A 19184-nucleotide genomic window follows, 5' to 3' on the forward strand; every position below is an offset into this window, starting at 1 on the left:
GGCATGATGAACAAAAATTGAAAACAGGCGGATAACAATTTTTACAACTCATTGAATCAACTTCCAAATTCTAGTTGATACTTTGAAAACAACTTTGTATGACAACTCAACCAGAAAGTATGTTCTATGTTGTCCACTAAATTGTAAGTCGTAGTAAGTCATGTATAGTACATTAATATTGACTTCTAAGGCATGAAGAGAGTCAGGTTTATTACTAAAGACCAATGACTTCAAATAACCTCATAAGAAGCAGTCTAATGCTTTAGATTGGAAGATTTTGGAGACCATTCAATGTCATAATTTTTTGAAATAATCGAATCCCAAGATTTTCCTTAAAAATACTTCACTTAATGCACATGCTGTGTGACACTTAGTCACGTCTTGTTGGAACCAGAAGTTGTCAAGATCAACTTCTTCCAATTGCGACCATAAAAAGTTGGTTATTATCAATCTATACACTCTCCATTGTCATTACAGGTGTCACCAGCTTCAGAGCGAAAGAAGCACGAACCCTTAACTAAACCAGACCAAAAACCACACCAAACTGTCAATTTAGGTGAAAGCAATAGTCTGTCATGAATAATGTGTGGATTTTCTTCACATCAAAGGCCACCGTTCTGTTTATTACCGCACAATTCAGATAAAGATGGATTCAGAATTGGCTAAATTGAATTGTCATTACTCACATTAATTTGGGTTTATTAAGTTCAATTACTTCATTAAATTGAAAACGAATGTCAGACTCGAATTAAACTCCATTCAATTTACTCAAACTCTCTTTCAATTACAACTCAACTTAGCTCAATTTATATTTGTTTAGTTGTCATCACAGAAATAAGCTTAATTTAGTCTATTATCACATGAACATAAGCTTAAAAATGTCGTGAGCCCAAGCTTAATTTAGTCAATTACACATGATATGGCACATTGAAGTAAGTTGATAGTGAGATTTTCTAATACTTGATAAGTATTAAATAAATTGATCCAACATTGCTGGCTTAAATTTTGTTTACTTTCTCAATAATAAAACAATTTCAAATCTTATTTTAAGTAAATTGAATTGCTACTGCTTAGCTAAATTTATATATCTTGACTCTTTATCTGTCATTACACACTTTTATTTAGATACTCAATTAAATTAATTTAGCTCAATTATCGTCTCACACAGCGGCATAATTAAGTTACTTAGCAAATGAACGTATTAAAGGTTCAGGAAAACGTTAATGGACTCATTTAAGAAACTGTCTAAAACGCTTATATGGTAAATTTTCACTCAATTAACAATTTATTTAAAAGCTATTATAATTATTATTAGTCTTATCCCAATTTATGCCTGTTTAATTGTCATCAGGAACACAAGCTAAATTTAGTCAATTAACACAACACATGGCATATTGAAGAAAGTTAATTAGTGAGGTTTTCTTATTCCTGAGGATCACACAGTGGCCTAATGTAGTCAATTAGCAAATAAACCTCCAAAACGTTCAAGGAAAAATGTTTATTGACTCATTTAAGAGCCTGTATGAAACGAATGGAGGCTAAATTTTTATTCAATTAAGTCATTTTAAATTAAAATTTAAAAGTATTCTAAATTTGTCAGACAAACCTTTTTGGTTCAATTATTGATATATTTATATTTAAATCAACTTTAATGGAACTTAATTTCAAAGCTAATTTAAATATTGAATTTCAGTAAGCCTGAGAGCTTTCATAATTTGATTCACTTTCAGTAAGCTATTAGTAATCAATTAATTAATCATTTAAGTCCATGCTATTTGGTGTTTATCGAAGCAGTAAATTTTGTTTCACTTTATTTCATAAATTTTATATTCAACGAAAGTAGAGTCAACAGTAGAGCACAGACTTCTTCAAATAAGCATGTGCTGAAATCCACTTTCAGATATATTTTTTAAGGTCGAATAAAAAATAAGTATTCCGAACAATATTCCATTCTATTTAGTGTTAATTGAACCATTAAATTTTCATCGAAAGTAGAGACGAAAATAGAGTTTCAAAAATATTTTTAAAATTTAGTAAAAAAGAATTATTCCGAACAAAAATTGTAAGTCAACCAGTCAACCAAAGCAACTAAAATACATACATCCATACGAGGCTTTGTTGTCAAAATTGTCAAAGTAGAAATTTGAATTTACCGTTAAATTAATTTGTTGTTTTAATGCTTTAGAAGTTGCTGTGACGGTACTCATCTAAAAACTTGATTCGAGTAAATAAATGCAGGCGATTGTAGGTTTGCAATTTTTGTGCGATTTATTTATTTAGTATTTCTTTTTTATTATGAAGATCACTTTTATTATGAAGGATAAATATCACTTTCTCGATTGAATCGAAAGAATTTTTTGCGCTTAATAACAATTTTCTACTTTCGAGAGATTATATTTTGTAAAATCACTTTTTTATGCTTTATTATTGTTGTTATTTTTAAGGTAAAGATTTAACTTTTGCGCGGTAATACGGAATCTGAATTGCATAAATATATAGAATAACTTTAAACTTGAACAAGTACAAAGAGGACCAGCAGCGCGACGAAAATACTGAAAACAAAAACCGCGGCTTAGAATGAGCCAGGAATTTCGACGGCCTTGCACGTTATACGAGTATGAGGTTAAACGCATAAATTTCACTAAAATTTTGCTAAAACTAAAATTATCGAAACAAAAATAAAACAATTACAACAACACACGCGATTGTAGCAGCACCGTTTGCTGCTTGTAAAGCGCTTTAAGGGCACGGGGGACCCAGGGGCAACTACATGTATGGTGTAGGTCAGGAAGAATTTCGTGCGAGTGCACGAAGTGGCAAATTTTATTCGTGTAATAATATATATTTTTGAATAATTTCCACAATAGCCAACTACACTTGCATTTCATTAAATGGAACACAAAAGCACTTTTGAAATTTTTTCTTTTTGAATTTTAACACAATTTCGTTACCGAAATTTCTTACGTTGGTATGTATTTTTTTTCTTTGATATGCGCTTGATTTTTTCACTGGCACACAAAAAAAGAAGCGTACGACGTGCGCGTATCGTTAACTCGCGTTATTATCCTTTACATCCTGGCCAAACCCGAAATGCTACTAAACGTGTCCCAAAAAACCAACACGATGCCTAACGGCGGCTAACGGCACTGCTTGACAAGGTACGGGTGGACGAGCATGCTTCGTGCATTCGTTACTCAACACGAAGAGCAACGTCGTTAATTGAAAGGCGAGCACAATATACTCACGAGCAGAGTGAAGTGGTGAAAATTATGATTGTAAGGGAATGCCAGAGAGTTTATGCTTATGCTGAGCGTGCCTAGGTGAGAGCTGGTGAGTACAAGTTGTGGTGGAAGCATATATGTTGAATTTTGCAATTCAGCGTGAGAATGAGTAGTCATAAGGATGTTGTAGTTTTAACTAAGAGAAGTGCTTAAGAGCGTAGTGTATTGTGAAAGCTTTTGTGGTGAAATTATGTATTTGTGGGGATATTCTGTATTTGTGGTGAAATGTGGTGGATTATTTTTGATTTGAAAATGCAAAACCGTTGGTATGGTATCTAATTGTGCGATTGATGGCAAGTCTAACAATACGATATACAATTTTTGAGTTTCTCGAAGAAAATATTGTTCTTTTTTTTATTAATTTTAATGAAGAATAGGTTAAGGAATGTGATAAAGGCTCGTAAAAAAATTACTCCACAGCGTTCATTAACCATTTCAAAAACCAAAATTTTACAAGTTTTACTAACTAAAGTCGTAGTTTCGGTCATTAAACTACAAATCGCACTCGATCCTTTAGTTTCCCCAGCGGGCAGGGGATAGAATTTGACCTCGTAAGGTATGTCAGTCAAAAGAGACTATTAAAATCCATAATGATCTATGTCCACTATTTGGCTTGCCTGGAAATAACAGCTTAGTCTTGTCAGAAGTAGTGCTATAATACTCAGCTTGAACTGATATTATAGACTTTGAATTAGATTCCTCCTTATGAAAAAGTCTTTGAAGTTCAAGCAACAAATTTTACTACTCATTGAGTTTGATCGGGGCTCCACCGCTAGTAGGGAAAGCTACAAGGCCTGACCGGAGACATAAATATGGTACCACGGAGAGCAGTTACTCCTTGGAGTTCGCTCTAATCTGATCATTGGATTTGATCCTTTGAAGAGATTCGTTGGGGCTGAAGTTTAAACCAAAAGGCTGGTAAAATTGAAAATTCAGTTCGGTGCAGCGACACATTGCGGCCGGGTGCCGGACCCACAGCACCGCGGGGGTTTCAGGTCGGCATCGAACCCGAACAGGATGGAAAAGGTGTCACTTCCACCTGGTCAATTGGAACTAAAGAATACTTGTAAAAAACTTGTATTAATTGGGACCCTGATCAACGCAATCTATGTGCTTTTAAGCACCGCGGGGTAAGGTCGTCGTCGGCAATTACTCACGTAAAAATACAACTGTTGTTGTAGATCCTTAAGTCAATCTATTGAAAGATCTATAGTCATAAGTTAATAATTAATTTTTGAGTAAGTAAGTCAAGCCCGATCCAATTTCATACCAATCACATACCATATCTGTTGGGGTAGGATTATGTTTTTCAATTTGTTTGGTTGAAAAAAAGTATATACATATATATTTCGAGTTATCGCTTTACCCGATTTTTTTTTAAATAAAAAATATTAAATATTAAAAATTTTCGGAGATTTTATGTTTCTTTCCTTTTATTAAGTCGTTTAAGCAATCACTTGGTTTTACTATAATATGTTCTATTCATTCATTCTATATATTCAATAATATTTCGCTGACTGAGCAACCTTTGTTTATATAATATTCGATAACAATAACTTAAAGAAGTGCATTACATTCACAATATATTCCTTGAAAAATTTCAGAAAGAATACTCACGCGAACTATTTGGACGAAATATCGAACTCTGGTGCTGCTCGCAATATGTTTGGAACCAATAATTCACAAAGTCAATCTGAAACGAGATAACGAAACAAATGCATTATTTTCATAAAAGTTTTCAGTAAAGTTTTAGTAAGACATCTTGCTGAAACTTGGTGAGCGCATTTCTCAATAAAAAAAAATTGTAAAAATTGGACAATGGGCGTGACACCACCCACACCACATGTCTCAGGACCTGCCCAACGGATTTTAACCAAATTCGGTACATAATATTTCCCCAACATTCTTATATTACAATGTGAAAATGGGCGAAATAGGCGAAATAGGACGTTAAACACATCCACTTCCCATATAACACTATTTCAAATTCCATCTGACTCTTTTCTTTCCAGTGTACATAAAAAGAGGAATAATGCATTTAGCGTATGCAATCTTATGACCATAAATTGACCAAATCAAACAAAAACTATTCAAGCCCCTAGTTACCAAATATTTAGACCCCAGTACTTATAGCTGACATTTTACCACAAATACAGGTAAATGTAGGAGATATATAATAGAAATTCAGGAATAATTTTTTCCTGGCAATGGTATGCCCGTCAGTCTGAAGGTATAGCGAGGAATGAACTGGCTGTTGAACATACCCGCTCCGCAGCATCCACCATAGGGTCCAGAAGGATGAAGCAGTGAGTAAGGAGTTGCTTGGAAACAATTCGTAGGTATGCGCCATGCCAAGTTGCTAATGGGTGGTTACAACTTTAGAAGGTTTAAATATGAAACAACTTCACAAACTGGAGCCTGAAACTTCGGAATACCTGCTAATTAACTGCAGTCTGTAGGCACAGGATAAAGGCGCTTGGATCCATGTTTCTAAATATGGATTACCTCGCCTCGAAAGCACCAAAAATGTATCAATATGCTGGGGCTAGGTGAGTCATTGTGTCTTAAGAGAGGGTACAATAGACCTTAGGTCGCGATATAGTCCTCATTTATTAATGTATGCTGATATGTGTGTCAAAAATGAGTTGTCTTTTCCATATCACCATTAGCTAATAATTAACGGATGGGCCATCTAACGTTTTAAATTTGAATTATCTATATTTCTACATTAGAAACGTCAAATACCATTCGGAAAGTGACAGATATTCAGTAAAAAGTCCAAAATTTACGAAATGGGTCGCTATTCACTATTCTACAGTTCGAAGATTGAGCATAAGATCGTTTGACCGAGGTTGGTTAATTTTACCGAAAAATCATCTTTTCGGACGAGGCTCATTTCCACCTCGATGGTTACGTTAACAAGAAGAATTGTCGCATTTGGGGCACAGAAAACCCACAAGTAATCGGCGAAAAGCCAATGCACCCAGCACGAATCACTGTATGGTGCGGATTTTGGTCTGGTGGAATCATCGGTTCATTTTTCTTCGAAAATGAAGAAGAAACCGCCGTGACCATCAATGGTGAGCGATATCGCGCAATGTTAACCGAATTTTTCTTCAAGCAAATTGAGAAGGAAGACTTGGATAACATTTGATTCCAGCCGGACGGCGCTACGTACCATACAGCAAACGCTACACTCAATCTTTTACGCCCTATCTTCGAAATTTAAAATTTTATGTGGCCCACTTAAATTCTGATCCTGTGGTTGGCGTTTTGCACTTTAAGGCATATCCCTGGATATCGATTGCACCCGAACTCGGGTATCCCTTTTACATATATATTTGAGAAAAAAGTATTATAAGAAAGAAAACATAGCAAGCATTCAGTTAAGGTCGTGTAGTCATCGAAAACTGGCCTCATGTGAGGCGTACATATAGCTCTGCTAGTCATCATAACACAAAAAAGTAAGAAGAAAATAAAGCCTGAAAATCGAAAGCTTGGCATAAGTGAGATTGGAACGGATCTCAAGATCTCTAATGGAATGACGCAATACATTTCGGTTAATGTTTTGAGTACGTAGCGGGTCAATAGTAGACTCGTCTTAAGTACATTGAAGGTACTAAGAGTCATTTACTAAATTCACTGGACACAGACTACTAATCTGGCCTAGGTTAAGATTTCTGTTTAAAGCTTCGACTGCCTATTCAAACTCGTTTCACGACCGTTCTTCAATTAGCGAGCAAACTTAACGCACTTCGAGAATCTCTACTTAACCTAATTAAATATAATTAATTTCATGAATATTAAGCGACTCCCATTATCCCTTTTCCCTCACAAGCATTCGTCTAAAAACCACTTTCCCTCGTCAGCAAATTAAAACGAAATAAAAAAACTCATTAACCCACTGAGAATTTCATATACTCTGCAGGCAATTTAATCATGTGTTAATGACTATATTTTTGACATTAAAAAGTGCTTGCTTGCTGCGTACGCAGATGTCTCATTTTATTGCCACATTGTACATTGGAAATCGAATTTTCATTTTAAGCCGCTGTAAATGCTTTAACCAAAGTGCAATTAAAACCGCATTTATAACCCTCAACCGACCGCCGACGCTCAACATAAGGCATAATATGTACGCACACACATACAAACAAAGAAGAAAATGTATGCATACACCCACATATACAAGTGGTTCTAGTAAGCCGTGGCACACTCGACATTTGAGAGTGCTCCAAAGATATTATACGCTTTATTTAAAGCCGCTCAAAATTCACCACAGAGTACGATTACAGTTATTTCCGTTTGCGGCCGAGAGGCATTTGAATGATTATCAACGAAGTGACTGACGACTAATGGAATTTCGAGGAAGTTCATCATAATGGTTAGTTAGCGAATGAACAACAAAAACAAAACGACAACAGGTGAATTTTTCGGCGGAATCAGGAAAAGAGAGAGAGAGTGTGAGAGAGAGAGAGAGAGAGAGACAAAGTATGAAATATATTCAACAGAGAAGAAATTTGTGAATTTTCAACGGTAAGTAAGAGTTCGAAAGAGTTGTTTTACCAAAGTTAAGACAAGGTGAATTTCGGAACTCAACACGGTATAAATATTAAAGCGAATGTTGAATAGCTCAGGTACGATTCGAAGTAGCTCTGGTTGCAATAACCAACAATCAAATTAAATTTACTATTAGGTTACAACAAATATACAATTTTAAATGGTTTGATTTATTCACCACACTTATTAACGAAATTAAATTGCCATGTAATGAATATCACAGCGACAGTCTGTTTCTTAATGAGGGAATATTACCAAGAATACATAGTGTAGATATCATTTAAAACAAACCTTCTCACCTTAACCGTGGTGAATTTAAAATTCTGTAATTAATAATTATTAGTGAATAATCGTAAATATCGTACTACAGCAACTATTATAAAAATGTTAACAGCCAATTTTACAGAGAGTTAACATTTTCACCACTACCGTGGTAAAATTGAAATAGCACTGAAAAATTAAAAAAAAAAACATGTAGTACGTATAGAATCACTGCAAAGAAATTATGTTATGTATTGAATTCAACTCAAGTAAAAATTCACCACAGGTGATACGAAACACCACATATGAAAATTATTCACCTCACAGGAATTTTGATATGTCTTTATTATTGTAATTTTTCAAGCAAATATTGCAAACGTGTTCAGTTAACAGTTAATTTTACAGTGAAATAACATTTTCACCACACCGTGGTAAAATTGAAATAGCACTGAAAAATTCAAAAAGCATATGGTAGCTATAGAATGAATGCAAACAAATGTTGTTTTGTATTGAATTCAACTTAAGTAAAAATTCACCACAGTTGACGCAAAACACCACATATGAAAATAATTTACCGCAACAAAAACCTTATCAAAATTTGTATATGACTTAATTCATGGTAAGGATGCTTAAATCTCACAACTGTGGTGAAATTTATAAGCCTTGCAGAAAAAATCCACCACACCTACAGAGCGCTCAATATATTTTTAGTATTCTTCAACTTAAGATACTCAGCGTCACAAATTCTCTCTCAGCATAACAATTTAACTCTCAGCACCAAATTCACCACCGTATGTGCACTAGAGAACTTCGGCTACGAAACACGGCAGCCACTAATGAACGCTTCAACGATGCCAAGTAGCATTGACTTTGACCGTGTTCGGTGTGTCGCCGCCAACAAATTCAAATTCAGTTTCAGCTCGTACAGCAACGAGTGCGGAACGAAGTGGCCGAGGCGACGAGTGTGTGCCTCTAGCCGAGTGCAAAGTACTCGGTGGTGACGATTTGTGTGTGTGCGACGAGTGTGCTCCGCTTCGTTTGTGCGACTACGAAGAGAAGACGCATAATATAAATTTTGGCGCGCGACATACGTAAAGGCGCCAATATATATTTTGTAGAATAAACAAGCAAAAGCACGAAATATACTTTGAGGCGCTAGACAGAAATATACTTAGTCTCAAATGACAAGTTTGTGTATGTGTGTGTGTATACATATGTGTTAAGGGTATTTTTTTTCCTTCTGCCACGGCATGATGAGTTGGACCTTTTCGCCGTCATTGGTCGTCACCACGGTCGCCGCCGACAGCGAAAATGCGCGTGTGGCCGCTTGTTGACACTGACATGCAGTGACAGTTAACATTTGTTTGAAAAGGCAGCAAAACGGAAAGAAACAAACAACAAAAAGTGACAATACAAAAGCACTTGAAACAAATGTGGCAACAGCAACAGCAAAAACAAAAAGAAACAACAACGCGCACACGCACACACAACGCCTCGAGGCATTAAAACAATTGCGCGCTGCCTGTGTTTGTGTGTGTGTGTGCGTCCGACAGTGAAGTGAGCAAACGCATGTGTAAATTGTTATTGCATATGTTTAGGCGCATAGCCCCGTGAGACGTTTAACATAATGCGAACGTGTTAGCACCAGTCTACTGCTTGCCCACACAAGCTGACTCAGCACAAGTGTGTACGTGTGCAAATACGTATGTGTTTGTGCGGTTGGCACAAAAGCACAAAATAATTATAAAAACAAATACAAAAAGACAATGCGTACGGACTGACATTTTCAAGTGTGTTGTCCAGAGGCAATTGACGTAGGCCGCAGCGGTGTCAGCTATTTGTTGGCCCAGCAACACTACATGCATACGTGGAAGTGTCGTTTTAAATGCGTTCAACGCGTTGGGCTTCACCTTTATTGTGTTGTCATAACATAATTTTAGGCGTTTGGCACAAAGTACCCTTGCCATGTGTTACAGCTGCAGCAGGTAAGTGGCAACACAGTATTTAGACGTATTTATTATAATCTTTTTAGTATTAGTCATCGAGGTGGTAGGCAGTTGTTGTTGGAATTGCAGACAAATTAACAAACCGGCTGCTATTTGTTGTGGTCCCCATAGCGTGCTTTCTAATTTTTCTTTATTGGTTGGAAATTTCGTTTGATGTGTGCAAAGTGTTTGACTTGTTTATGACTTGTTAAGAGTACAGTGAGGTTTTAAGATACACGGTGGTAAATATATGTGCAATTAAGGAGGAATTAAATCAACGAAATGCCTGATGAATTAACTAAATTAAAAAATAATGGACTTTCAGGCAATTATTAAAGGGTCAGTAGGGTAATCTTTTTTCAAAATGTTTTTTTTTTTTTTTTGCTTTTTCTGTTCCCTTATACCCTTAGAATTAATATAGAAACCCACTTTACCATTGGAAGTTTTCGAAAAAGGCTCAAAAATAATAATACCGCTCGGCGTTCGGAGTGCGCATCTCAAACTTTAAACGCGTTTTTCTCAAACACACACCTTTTTGAACAGGCGGACATGATCAACCGATTTGCTTAAGGGAGATTCATTAGCAAGTAAGAAGAAATTCATTATTTTTTCAGCCAATTGTAACAATTGCAATAATTTGTATCTCACGTTCAATAAGTCTGATCGGATTACACTATGACGTGTTAGAAAGAAAAGATTTCGTACTAAAGCAACTTCGTAGATAGTTTTGTGATTGCTTGACTCAATATTGTTTGAACATAGAAGATGCCAATGCAAGTTAGGTTGAAAATGTGCATAGTGTTAATGCACCTAATATTGTAACCGTCAGTCACGCTCGGGTTTGCTTTTTTTGATTATGTTCTGTTAGTTGTGCTGCAAAAAACCACCACGTTCTGAAAGGCCAATCATCCTCAATATCGATAAAATAATGGAAATCGTAGAGTCCAACCGAACTCTGAACTCTGTTTCAATTGCCATAGAGCTAAACATTGTACAATAATCATTTGGAATCAAAATCGTAAAAAAAGTTTGGTACAAAAAGACGCTCGATGTTTTGACGCCGCAAAAGTTAAAGCAAAAAACAAACGCACGATGAAGCGAATTTTCATCTGTGAATCGTAACAAAATCGATTGAATTCTGAAGCGAGTAGTTACTGGAGATAAGAGGCGGATCAGTTTCGACAACATCAAACGAAATTTATTATGGTCGAATCGCGCAAATGATGATCAAGTAATGACTTAAGGCTCAGTAAGATTTTGCTAGAAATATTTTAGGGATTAGCGGAAAATAGACAGCCAAAGAGACAAGACTTGTGTTCCAACGCCAGGCCACACACAACGATAGACACCCGCCAGACGCTGTTCATAGTACAGACTTGAACGGTAGTAGTTACCTGTGACGGTCTATGGCCAATGATTTTGACGCGTTTTCTGTGACATTAGGAAATTACTGTGCAAATGGCAACAAAACAGTGCTTATTTAGCTTAAATTGGGTGGTTTCTTATGGTAAACAATATCTTTAATGTAGAAAAGTATATGGATTATTCAGCTCGTATAATATATTTATCACCAGAAACACATAAAATATTGATTTCGAAACGCGTCAGTTGCAGCTGGTTTACAACCAAATATCATTTACTAGATCTATAAACACAGCAAGTTATCTAATGGATTCAAGCTATGCGACTTGGTTCTCCAATTGACTTTGTTTGGATTTTTTATTATTAATGTGAAAAAAATACAAAGGCGAAACATGACAGTTTTCATCGGCACAATTTGTCTCACTGACTATTTAGCAGACAGGCTTAAAGTCGGGTACGGAATTGAAAAATTCATTATTAGAGAGTTGGCACTGGAAGCCAACAGTTAAATAGTAATTACGATATTTCGTTTTTGAGTACCTCTAATAGCAAGTATTATAAATTAACCAATATGTTGCTTAGTTATTAAACAAACAGCTCATTCACAAGGTCATTAGTCTTCACACATTCGCCGTCACTAAAACATCGGTCGCGACAAAAGTGTTAAATAAATAAGTGATTGACCAGTTCTATGCTGTCTTACAAATATATCAAGCTTCAACAAACTAGTACTTGAAAAAAATCAGTTAATTGGAAAGCGTCTTTCGAGTCTTCAAGCAGGTTAACAGCCGATACTCTATGGAAATGTGCGATAATCTGAGTAACCAGTAGCGTTTATTTTATCAATACAAAATTAATATCATAAATAATAAAATGTTCGAACGACAAAATTCACAAATCTCAGTTCACAGTTCACAAATTATACCAATCGAGACAACCACATTTAAGCTTATTTAACCTCTGTATTGGAGGTGCCAAACTTTTAGTCGCCATTTCGTAATAAAGTATCAGATTGTGATCCTTGACATCTCGTATCTTTTTTTTATTTATTTATTTTTTTACCATCACCTGGTATTGCTTCATTGTTCACTCTAAGTGCCTGTACAACCTGCTCGACGTTTATCTTTTGAGAATTTAAACTATTTTATACACTCATTTGATTTCATTAGTGATAAATAACTAAGCAATGTGATTTTAGCTTAGCAAAGGATTTCAAAAATTACCTTTAAGGCTTCGAGAATACTATTCGGACTTTGTAACTGTTCTAAGACGAAAAATGGAACTTTGATTGAATTAAAAGGTCTGACGGTTTATGTGCCTTTGAAGAGAATATCCAGCGCGGGTTGATTGCGCTCTGATAACCATATTTCAAGAAAAATCATTAGAACTGTATTTTGAAGCAATATTGGAATAATATTTCTACAGTTTTTACAGAGTGATTCATTTCGAGGTTCCCTACCTTTTCATTTCATTTTTTGCATATTATCTCTATCAAATTTTGGTCGCGACTATGTCTCAGCTGGTCCATCCGTTGAGTCCAATTTACTTTGAGTATTTCGACTGGTAACATGCGGTATGTTCTGCTCTAAGCACTGAATTGATGCGAAATTGTCCGCATAGACTTTAGACTTTACATATCGCCGCGGAAAAACGTCTATCGATGCGATATCAAACGATATTGGTGGTCAAACGAACGGCTCAAAACGTGCAATTATCTGTTCACTGAAATGTCCTGTCAATAAATCCATTGATTGAAGCGATGTGAGGGAAGTGACACCAAAAGAATGTTCATTCCACGTTCGTCACTTGATAGACCTTATATACGCATAACACTGCAAATGAATTGGAAAGAGCTAAATTAAGTATGACTATATAAAAAGTAGTCGCACACCTTTTACAAACCTACAATCCGTCAGATTGGTTAAAATTTATGTTGCGAATTAAAGAAAACAGCCATAATTCCACAGCAAAGCCACACAAAATTGGCAAAATTGCGGTTTAAAGAACAATAACTTTTAACGCAATTGAGGAACTGCGCAAAAACAAAGCGCCCATAAAACAATTTTTATTTATTTATATTTACACTGTGCAACAAAGTAAAGGACTACAGATTTAATTCCACCAATTTTCGGCAATCAGTAGCTGCCAAGTTTTTCCACAAAATTTATGTATACATTTAAAAGTGCTGGAGTTTTTGTCACTGCAGCGCCGCCGCCACCAACACACGCAGCTTCCTGTCGGTTTGAGTGTGTGTGCGAAAAAGTGGCAATTTTTTAATGTGCCATTTTACTGCTACTCCACCATGTGACATTTTCCCGTTTACATTTATGTGTGTTGGATCTACAGCTTGATTTGTGCGCTAGCATAAAACAAAAGCAACAACCACGTGATAAAAATAAGTTTGTGTTACAACAACGAATCAAATATTTATGTACATGCAGAGATGTGTGTATGGCCTTTTCTATGTCAGTGCTTGCATCCGTCAATGCAGACTGAATGTATGGCTGGATATACATATATACGCATACATACATATGTATATACATATGTATGTATATAAATATGCATATTTGTCTGTTTGTTTGTTTATATGTATATCCGTGCATCCATATATACATATTCCGGAACTACTGACTGCATGGCCGCTGGCGGCATAAAACGTTGTGATCTGTGTGGTGGCAGGAGATGAATGCATGGTCTGAGTGTAATGTTGGACATGATGCAAAACTTTTGACATTGTATCAAAAAGCAATGAAGATAAAAAACTATTGAAATAAAATAAAAGAAAAAAAATAAAAAAAATTTAAAAATAAAAGAAAAAATAATAAAAAATAAGAAATATAAAAAAAATAAAAAGAAAGCAAAAAACGAAATCCAGAAATTCAAACAAATTTCGTAACAGGAAAACTGCGATTACACGCAGCTGACATAGTTGTGCAGATTGCTTTTGTTGTAGCATGTAAAAAAGTTAGCCGGAGCAAATTTATAGAAATAACTACATTTACACACATATTAGGGTGGCTCAAAAAAAGAATGTTTTGGGCTTGGTACTCTGAAAAATTATATGATAGACACTTCTAAGAAAAAAAATTTATAGATATGACAAAATTTATACATATGTATTAGGGTGGGCCAAAAAAATAAAAATGATTTTTTGCTCTGTACTATGTAAAAATGTTTGATAACCAATTCTAAGACAATAACTTTATAGAAATTACTACATTTACACACATTAGGATGGGTCAAAAAAAAGTTTTTTTTTTCATTTGGTACTCTGAAAAATTATTTGATAGACACTTCTGAGGAAATAACTTTATAGAAATAACTACATTTAAACAAATTAGGGTGGGTCAGATTTTTTTTTTTTTTTTTCATTTGGTAAAGTACTCTGAAACCAGGGGGGAAGGTCCTCTGGTTTGATTTAGATTATTTTCAAGAAAACTAATTTTCTCTTAAGTATTTCATAAACAAATGAAATAAAAAATAATTTTTAATAGCAAACATGGTTTTATAAGACATTAACTGCTCTACAAAAATAATCTAATTGTAATAATATTTCGATTAAGTTAAGCATTTTAGTCCATCGTCAAAAAAATAAATAAATAAACAAAAAAAAAAACAAAATTTAAAAAAGTGACTAGGAGTTTCCCGATTTATAACTTTTTTTTTTTTTTTTTTTTTTTGAGTTATAAAATTTCTAAAAAAATATTTTCTTTAAAATGATCAAAAACCAAGATTTTCGCAATAAATAAGAGCTCAGTCTTGGAGTGCCTTTCTTAGAAGTGTCTATGAAATAATTTTCCAGAGTAGGAAGGAAACAAAAAATTAATAATTTTTTGAGCCACGCTAATAGATAGTCGTACGATTACGTTTACGAAAAAATTTCTTAAAATTTTTCTTGAAGAGCATTTAGTTTTCTTAAGCACTTGAAAGCGAGATACAAATTTTTCAACTAAATTTTCAGAATGGCAAGCAAAAGAAAAAAAAATTATTTTTACCCACCCTAATACAAATTATGTATATACCAGGATGTCTGTAATTTCCCAAGTTCTTTTGCAAACGCCTCCTGAAGTTTTAGTTTTAAACTACTAAGCTTCCACTTTAAACCGTCTTTTTTATAATTTTACTTCTCCCATGTATTTAACATGGGATTACGTGATCTATTGCAATAAACTATTTTTCTAAAAAACATATAGACCTAAATTTTTGAAAAGTAATATGCTAATTCATAATTTTTCGCTCTACAAAAAACTCATAATGAGTTTTTTCACCAAGACATTTTACAAATTTATTCGCAGTTAAAGTTATACCACGACATCTACTGAGCATTCATACAAATGACTTAAGCATTTTGTGTTGCTCATACGACATGGTGTACTCTATTCATGCAGTATGTTGAATGAAAATAACGAGCACCCTAATGCACACAATTTTACATATACTCGTACATCTACGTAGTTGCACAACACAAAATTTTAATTACAAGTTACCAATGAGAGATTACTAAAAAAAAGCCGGTGATAAACATCAAACTCGCAAATGGAGAGAACAGAGCAATGAAAGAGAAAGTAACTCGGATAAAGCAGCAAATAAAAATAAATGTAGCAAACAACTAGTATAGGCTAATACAGAGAGCAGTGGAAAAAGACTGACAGTTAACCGAAAATATGAAATGAAAATCAAATAAAGAAATGCAAGAAAATAATAAAAAGAACTTCAAACTTTATGCCGCGAACTTTGGACAGTAGAACACTAGAAAACGCATTAAATATAGTACAGTATAGCTTTTGCACCGTTTTATGGCAATTCTGATATTTTGTGGTGTGCTTAGTTATGTTATATTTTGCTAACAAGTTTTACGTTAAGTATTTATTATATTAGGCAATGTTATGTTAAGTTGTTTTATGGTATATGTGTTTTTTCCGTTACGATATGTTATGTTAGGTTATGTTATGTTGTGCCTAGTTATGTTATATCATGCCAAGCTGTCTTAAATAAATCTAATAATACTAGGATGAGAAAATAATAAGACTTTGTTCAAAATTTTAAAATTCTTAACTTATTCTTCAAAATCTGTATCGTCCACCTCAAAGTAATCCCATTGGCACTAGTATACTTGTGCCAACGTCTTTTCCAATCCTTGAAACAGTTGTTAAAATCAATTTCTGGAATAGCCTTCAATGAGCGTAGCGATTCACTTTTAGTGTCGGTTTCCCCGGAGCGTTCGTTTGGGTTTGCTGAACAGAAGAAGCTAAATTAGGCAAATGCGGTGCTTACGTCAAAATATTGATCGAAAATTTGCAAAAAAAAAAAACCCGCGAAGAATCAATATATTAACACGGTGCATAAACCAAGAGCTTTCGGACAACAATTCTGACCTCTTTTTACGAGTAGCTTCGCGCAAACGACGCAGAGTACTCAATCCGTAGTCTTGACAGTTGGCCAGCCGGAAGGATTTCGGAGTGTACCACATCTCGATAATCAAAGAAAACTGCCAACATAATATAGATTTTTAACCTACTGTAACGTGATTTTTCGGCTTCAGCTCACTTTTCCGATATTCGGCCGATTGATCATCTGATTCTGATTCGTAATCATAGATCCAGGACTCATCGCCAGTAATAATACGTTTAATGATTGTTTCACAGACGTTAACGCTACGCGTTTTTTTTTATTTCAAAGAATGAATGATTTGGAGAATGCTGCTTTCACTTATCTTAGGACCAAATGATTTTTCAAAATTGGTTTCACTGACCCTTCCGATATTCTAACGATGTCAATAGAACCTTTGACTATTAATCATCGATTCTCAAGCACCAATTCCTTTATTTCATTGACGTGTTGATCATCAATTGATATTTCACAAGGAATTTGGTTCTGCACAAAAAATTTAATGGAACTTCTTTCTTGAATAATTTCACTTATCGTAAAAATCGCCGAATATACTTAACGTACTTCAGAAAGTCTTACTATTTTTTGCTTACAGTAATGCGTGTATAAACTTTGAGTAGACGAAAAAGTTAAAATTTGATTAGAAATACAAAAATACTTTTTCGACTACCATATATTAACGCTTTAAAATGCTATCAAAAAAGCAGGAATATATTGCCCTCAACTTCAGGACCTCAAAATTTTTTTCTCGTAACTGAATTTTCCAAATCGGGCAACAATTACTCGGATGATATCGCTAATATGCGACTTTAGCAGTAATAAGATTTGTTGTTTTTTTATTTTTAACAATTGCTGCAACTTTTTTTGGTAAAGAAGTTTAATATTTTTTCACATAAGTTCACTAGTTTCCGAGACCTTATTTGAAATGAAAACATAGGTATTTTACTAGCAAGTTTTAAAGAGAATATGATCGCGTTCGTTACTTTGTTCCTGAGAAAACGTTTCCCACACCTTACGATGCGCCTCTCAAAACAGGTTTTTCCGATGATCGTCATTTTGTACCATAACAACTCAAATATATATTTAGTAAGGCTTGAAAGAAAGTAATTCGATTCTTTTTTCCTTACCACCAAAATAAATTATTAAATAATGCTTTTGAAGTGTTAGGTTTTAGACCTGCCTGACTATTTAAGTAAATTTGCTAAGCAAGGTTCATTTAGAACTTAGCAACGGGTTTGTATGAAAAAACGAACAGAAAAAGCGCACAAATTCTTCAGGACCTCATTAAGTTTGACTCCCAATTGGTTGCTGTTCTCTCTTAACTGAATACATTTTATATTAGTATTTGATATCCTTCAATAAAAAAAATATAAAAATAAAATAAAATACACACGCAGCATACACAGTTTTCTACATCCCTACTAATATACAAGCATGTTCTCTCATCCAACTAATTAAACACAAGTGCACCTGTAAACACACAACTATCCACACATTTCCAAATATACGCCTTCAACTATGCAAAATGTAGACAAAAATTCGCTTATATGCATTTTGGAAAGCTTAACATTCTTTCACCAGAAACCAGCTAGCTAACACATCTACATTATGCTTACACACATACACATAATAAAATGGCATAGAAAAACATATTACATAAATTGCCTGCCAAGAAATTTTTTCACTTGAGTGCCAATAACAAAGTATTTCTAATTACTTTAACCTCCATACCAAATATTTCACAACTCAAGAGGCCAATGTGCACTGCACAAATTTGCTGGACGCTTGCCAGTAATCACAGCAGGCTTCAGGTAGACCGCAAAGTACTGTGGGGAATGTCATATGAGCAAATTTGTAACTTAACTGACTGCATTTTTTGAACAATTGAGATAAATTTTTTTTTTTAAATTTGTTGCAAATACATTCTTCACATTAATTATTTTAAAAGATGACTATTTTATTTGTTGCAATACATTTTCAGAAGTTGATAGATTGTATTGCATATGCATGTGTCTTCAAACTTTTGGAATGTAGCATACCTTTAGGAGGATTTTGCTTTTGAAGCATATGTTTAGGAGGAGTTAGTTTTGTTCATAAAAGCTAGCTACAGGGTAGGCCATTTAAAGTTGACCCATTTGTTTCTAAAAAAAAAGAACAAAAGAAAACAATGTTTTTTGTTCATTTCAAAAATAATTTATTTTGGTCCAAGGGGATTTGTTTCAGCTAATATTTAAAAATTAGATCGCGTAAATGGGCACCTTTAGCTTTGACAGCTAAATGCACTCTTTTTTCGACATTTTCCATGACTTTGGCCAATGTTTCGGATGATATGGCGGCTGTTTCA

General features: G+C 34.4%; 1 protein-coding gene across 9 annotated transcripts in view; it reads right to left on the bottom strand.

Annotated features, from left to right (window-relative positions):
* Positions 1-19184, bottom strand: part of LOC105229710 (tyrosine-protein phosphatase Lar) — a 907083-nt gene that overhangs the window by 546000 nt on the left and 341899 nt on the right. For 8 of the 9 annotated variants that reach the window (XM_049458860.1, XM_049458872.1, XM_049458887.1 and 5 more), the window contains one exon: positions 4899-4974. The gene's annotated coding sequence lies outside the window, so the exon portion shown is untranslated. Of the gene's footprint in view, positions 1-2153; positions 2479-2951; positions 3443-4898; positions 4975-19184 lie in introns of those variants that run through there. The other variant, XM_049458862.1, reaches the window with a different exon arrangement.

The sequence above is a fragment of the Bactrocera dorsalis genome, chromosome 1, assembly GCF_023373825.1.
Source record: "Bactrocera dorsalis isolate Fly_Bdor chromosome 1, ASM2337382v1, whole genome shotgun sequence".
In the NCBI taxonomy this organism is placed as follows: Eukaryota; Metazoa; Arthropoda; class Insecta; order Diptera; family Tephritidae; genus Bactrocera; species Bactrocera dorsalis.